Source organism: Eublepharis macularius, chromosome 2 (assembly GCF_028583425.1).
Source record: "Eublepharis macularius isolate TG4126 chromosome 2, MPM_Emac_v1.0, whole genome shotgun sequence".
NCBI lineage: Eukaryota > Metazoa > Chordata > Lepidosauria > Squamata > Eublepharidae > Eublepharis > Eublepharis macularius.
Window position 1 is genome coordinate 198,196,135 of NC_072791.1, and position 6,186 is coordinate 198,202,320.

Consider the following 6,186-nt stretch of genomic DNA (forward strand, 5'->3'; position numbering starts at 1 on the left):
AGCAACATAGGCTGATTCCGCACACAGTGGATAATGCACTTTCAATGCACTTTATCAATCGTTTGAGGTGGAGTTTTTATTCCACACATGAAAAAATCCGTTCCAAATGATCTATAAAGAGGATTGGAAGTGCATTATCCAATGTGTGCGGAATCACTCATATACTAAGGTTTTATTGCTCTTTGTTCAGTCGTCTGCTGCCACTACACTACTACTACTTCACTAGACCATGCAGTAAATTTTTCTCTCTCTAGTACCTAGTTGAGACTATCAAGATGTAGTCAGAAACATGGAGTTTCTTCAGATTTAGGGTATGCCTGTGCCCTGTAACATGTATACACGTTTGGTAGGTGAAATCCATATCTGAAACAGTTCTTCGGATAAGACTAACCAACTTTATTGTAGCATAAGCTACATGCATCTGACGGAGAGAGCTGTGGCTCTTGAAAGCTTATGCTACAATAAAGTTGGTTAGTCTTAAAGTTGCTACTGGACTCTTTACTATTTTGCGACTCTAGTTCTTCAGATGTAATTAATTAACACACTCCTAGGCCAGGGAAGACAAGTAGCCCAGGGAGACCTTTCTAGGTGAAAGGGCAATATGTATATTCAATATGCTTTTGCTTAGTTCCCAAACAGTGCTATCTAAACACAGTTAGGCCATTCCAAACTCATGATTGCAGCTGTGTCTCATTCTTTCCCTGAGAATTTCACCTAAGTGTACACATAAGAACACACATGAAGTTGCCTTATCAGACCATCAAGTATTGTCTACTCAGGCTGGCAGCAGCTCTCTAGTAGAGGTCTTTCACATCAGCTCCTACCTGATCCTTGTATCTGGAGATGCCAGGGATTGAACTTGGGGCCATCTGCATGCAAAGCAGTCTCTCTTCCGCTGAGCCACAGCCCCTCTCCTATGACAGGTGAAAGCCTCTGAGCTGTGTGTGTGTGAGAGAGAGAGACTCTCATGTCTACTGAGGGCCCCACAAATGCATATATCAGGATTCAGGAGTGAGTAGTACTATTTAAAATACTTCCAATATGCACAGTTGCCACATCAGAACAGGGCAACACATGCATTATGCATGTGTGCACAGCTTTGGTATGCGCAAACAAGAGCCCTGAAAAATCCAGCAGCCAGTTCACACACACTGAAACTGCACTCATGCTGCCCCTGTGAATACCAGGAGGATCTACATGCAGTTCAGGCACTCCCAAGTCATGTGTGGATATAATTTCTGAAGGAGACAGAAATTGGTTAATGGCCATCAAATACTATTTCACAGGAGGATCAGTATTTCTGGCAAATTCAGCAGTTCTACTCACTGAGTACTACAGGCAATTAAATGATCCTGTGCACCAGGTATGGATATTAACTGCTGGAGTTCTGGTTTTTTTTAACTGTTATGTGAGTGCAGGCAATTTCACCTGGGCTGATAATGTTGCCATATTTACTGCAAGAGATTAAAATAGCCAGTTACAGGGATGAGGCCAACACAGGTGCTTCTCCCTGCAACAATGCATGCTAGTTTGCGATTCTGTGCTAGCACTTCATCACACATAGTTAAGCATCTAATGTGCCAAGGCAGCATGTTGTGCAGATGCCTGTAGGGTGGCACGTAGATGAATTAGCTCCCATTCCTAGCAATGAAAACTGTTCCCACTCCTGTAATTTCATCATACCTGTCCTCATGCCGTTTGTGTGTTATGCTATACTGGCTCAGCAGTCGGGCTCCAATCGCTGACTGGGTCACAGCAGAAAATAAGAATATATGTTTTGGTGACTGCTGGCAGGTTGCACAGCAGTAAGATATAAGTTTGCAGAGTTGCAGAGTTTGATAATAGTGCAATGGAAATAAGTAGACAGACTTCTGTGATTCTAGCGCTATAAAAATACTTTACTACATAATAGGGTAAAAAGGGTACAATTGGTAGGAAAAACAACAGTTTCTTCTCACCGTGTTTCTTCTCCTTTACAGATTTGTGTTGGGTGTCCATTTGCCGCATTGTTCTCAGGCATTGAAAATAGAAAAGCTAGCCAGTTCCCCTGATGCCTAGTGCATAATGTTGTGGTGTTGGGATACTGTACTTGCTATAACTTCATGACAGGAGAACCTGCATCTATTGGTATTCCCACAGCTACTAATCCATTCTTCCTCCTCCCCAACTAGGAATGCAAGAGCCTTCTATGGAGCCAACTAAAATCTGTTATAAATATAAAAGGTCTAAATCTTGACTTCTCCTTTAAGTAAACTGTCACAACCGGCTGCTGTTTGGGTCTGCTCTAAGAATAGTCCAAGATCCTGTTGTAATATGGATGCCCTGTAATTTGGGGAAACGTTTTGTCCATTACTCCATACCTTAACCTATGTACTCCTCCCCACTTTTAATTTGTTTCTGTTAACTCCAGAGAGACGCAAAGAGGCATTCAATGACTTGACAGGCAGCAGAAACATTTGATTACTGAGCACAATGACAAGAAGAAAGAAAAGAAATTGTGTTGCAAATGTTGGCAATAGTCCAAGAAAAGCAGTAGGGGTGGGATGGGGGAATGAAGAGCTATGAAGAAAAGTTATCTCCTCACAAAGTCACCTCAGAAAAGCTGACATTTCACATGGGAGGCTGTGACGTCTCTCTTTTGCCAGGCTTTTTCTGAGGACAGCTTCTGTTGATGGACCCAATTAACTGCCTGAAAATATTCTTTTGACTAACCACATTCTATAAAATAGAGTCCAGTTTACTCACAATCTGCAGTAGCATGCCTATCACTGTTTATAATTTCTCTCAAGCTGTTTTAGAGACAACCTTGGCTCATCCTGATTTCAGGCCTGCTCAGAGAGCCATCTTCATTTTCTCTCTCTCTCTGACAGAATCTGAATTAGAGCCATCTTCTCTGGGATGTTTTATTTTTTCCATGGAACGGGCTTTGCGATGCTTTGCCCTAATTCTTTCTGTGCAAAAGTCTTACTTCAATATCAGCAGTTATGCTGACCGTTTGCTACGTACAGTATCTTACTTATCGGACTAGGATATAGGCATGTTTCAATAACATAATGTAGAGAGCACATAGTTTCAATAACCTCCATCTTTAGCACTAGCACTAAAGAGACTGATGGCCATGACAGAGTGGATTGACTCCTAGCCTTGAGAAAAGGAGAAATTTCAGAAGACCATCCTCAGAAATGTCCCTGGGAAGTAGACCTGTCCCTTTCCTGGATGATTCAAACCAAAAATCGGGTGGAAGACAAGGGTTAGACTCAAGGATATAATTTAACCTAGTGCACAGCCCAAGAGATATGGTGATGAAGTGGATGGGAAAGGATGTTCCAACACATTCTTGGCATTAAGGGTCTTAACACCTAGCTACCCTCTTGGTAAGATCTCTTCATTTTGTGTTTTCTTGTCAACATGGAGTAAAATGCCAGACCTGCAGCTCGGCTTTTGGTTGTGTAGATATGCTACAGATGTGTTTTCTGTCGTTATCTGTCGTGCTGTCTTTTATGCATTCAACACACTCTGTACTCAAGAAATCTTGTTAACCTTTAATACTGTGGGGGCATTGGATCTGTTCTACAAAAAGAGAAATAAGATCTCGCTGCCTCAGCATCCTTGCAAGGCTTGATAACATTTGCAGGGCTGTTGGGAAGGGAAGCTGGCAGCTGCCTGTGTAGCGTTTAATATATTGTCATAAAGTGTTTCACACGTAATCTGCCCACAATCGCATTCACATTCTATGCTGATACCACCTACTAATAGGACACATTAGCAACCAAATGATAACCTCGCATGCTGTGCATATTTTACCCATCGTAAGTTGATTTCTATATCAAACTGCTGCATGTTAAGGAAAATTATCATTGTGTTATGTGTACCTGTGTGGAAACATATAGATAACATAGAGCATTCCAAGGGTGCTGAGAGCTTTCTTTTTAGAAGTCTTCCCACAGAACTATAGTTTCCAAATTTCCTGTCTGTAAGAGTGGGTGTGAGAGAGAATTAAATCAGTTGAGAATTCCAGTATAGACAATATTTAAAATACTTTATGGAAGAAGTAAACAATCTTCTTGAACCTGTGGCACTTTTGGAATTTTGAGAACAGGAAGTAGGTGTCATCACAAAATGGATGCCATGGGAGATTATCACAAAATGGATACCATGGGGTGCTGAGGCCAATCTTTAAAATATTGAGAGGTTATCAGCAAAGCATCTTCTTACAAAATAGTTGCCAACCTCCAGGTGGTGGCTGGAGATCTTCCAGAATTACAACTGATCTCCAGGCCATAGGGACTAGTTCCCTCAGAGAAAACGACTGTGTTGGAGGGTGAACTTTATGGCATTATACCCTGCTGAGGCCCCTCCCTTCTGTAAACCGCACCCTCTCTAGGCTCCACTCCCCAAATCTCCAGGAATCTCCCAACCTGGAGCTGGCAACCCTAGGCAGCTGTTTCTCCTGGCAGACAAAAAGGTGATGAGTCCTGGATTTTTCTGAAGCACCTTCTTCTCCAAGGCCACAGAGGAAAGACCTAATTGCTTTGGGAAAGAGGCACTTTGTCAAAGAAGCAAATTGGGGTCATAGCTGCTTTAGAGGTAAGAGATACTACCATACAATAGAAAGGGGTAGGTGTAACCTAGCTGTTTACTAGATCTCTTCCCTATAACAGGGGTTGTTTTTATGACCCAGTGGGGGAATCTCTCTTTGATTCATAGAAAAGATCCTTAAAGGTGCCTTAACAGTCCTACATGTCTGTGAAAGGGATGAAATACATACTTTATGATTAGCCTTATATCCTGAACTTTTTGAAATTGCACAATGACCCACAATCCTAGCTGCCCCTGTCTTTGAAACATCATAACAGAAAATAGAGAAGCCAGCACAAAAGGCTCCCAACACAGTGATAATACATCTTGTGACAAGGATAATCTGAACCAGGGGAGAAAAATATGGGATGCTTGTCTAGCTAGTACACTTTTATCCTGTCCTTCCACCAAGGAGCTGAATGGCGTACATAGTTCTCCCTCATTTATCCTCATAACAACCCCATTGGCAAGTTAGAATGGAAGATAGTGGCTGGCCCAAGGTAACCCATCTAGTTTCATAGCAGAGACAGGATTTGAATTTGGGTTTCCCACATCCGAGTCAGACACTCTAACCACTACACCAGACTAATTTCCTGTATCACAGAGACAGTAAGAACACTGTTTTCCTGATTCAGGGTGACAGATGCCCCCTTATTACATTGTGCTGTAGCTAATGATGTCATAATATGATCCCTTGTAATTAGAAACGATGAAAGAATTAATGCTTCATTTCTACCTGGCACTTTCTCTGGTTTGGCACCTTCCATTTACTTACTCGTACTCCAGCCAAAACCATTATCTGGAGGAATGCACTGTTTGTATTGCTGACCTTCTGTTCACCATGTTTAAAAGATGCACTGTTACTGTCCGGATGCTTGAGAAAGTGCCAAAAAGCAGATTCTTTGTTTTGTGCTTTTGCCAAATGTAGATTGTAGGATAAAAAGTTCATTAGACACAGACAATGATGACTATTTGCACGATGTATGCTGCTGGCTCTTTGAGAAGCTCCCTGAGAAGCGGCCATGGAACATTAGAAAACTACAGCAGAAAGGTGGTTTGGAAAGGAAAGGAAAGCAAGCAAGAGAAAATAAGCCCACGCTCAAAGACGATGTGGAGCTGATCTCCTAACTTCCCTTACCACATAAGCACTTTTAGGAGGAGGTCTGAAAAAGTCCTGAATTAAAACTGTGACATTTTTAACACATTGGAGATGTGTTCTAAAATGCAGGCAGTCTGCTAATGTGCAAATATTTCAGCAAGAAAAAAGAAGGCAAAAACGAAGGGAAGAGGAAACAGATGAGAACAATGAACAGAAATAAGTGAGAAACAGAATGTGTCTGCTTGATGCACCAAGTGCCAGGTGAGTATTAGAATTCTAATGTACTCTTTTGGCCAAATTTAACTTGCTCTCAAAAGGCTGGCCTATTTTTCTGACTGGTTTGCCACATACCATGCACTTGCTTTTCATCTGTGTGTGTCACACAGCGTACTCATCACTCCTCGAGGCTGCAAACCTCTTATAGGAAGATTGCATTTTCCTAGCATTCAGATTGCAATATGTTATATGTGGGAACATGCAATACTTCCCCCAGACACTGACTGCTTTAG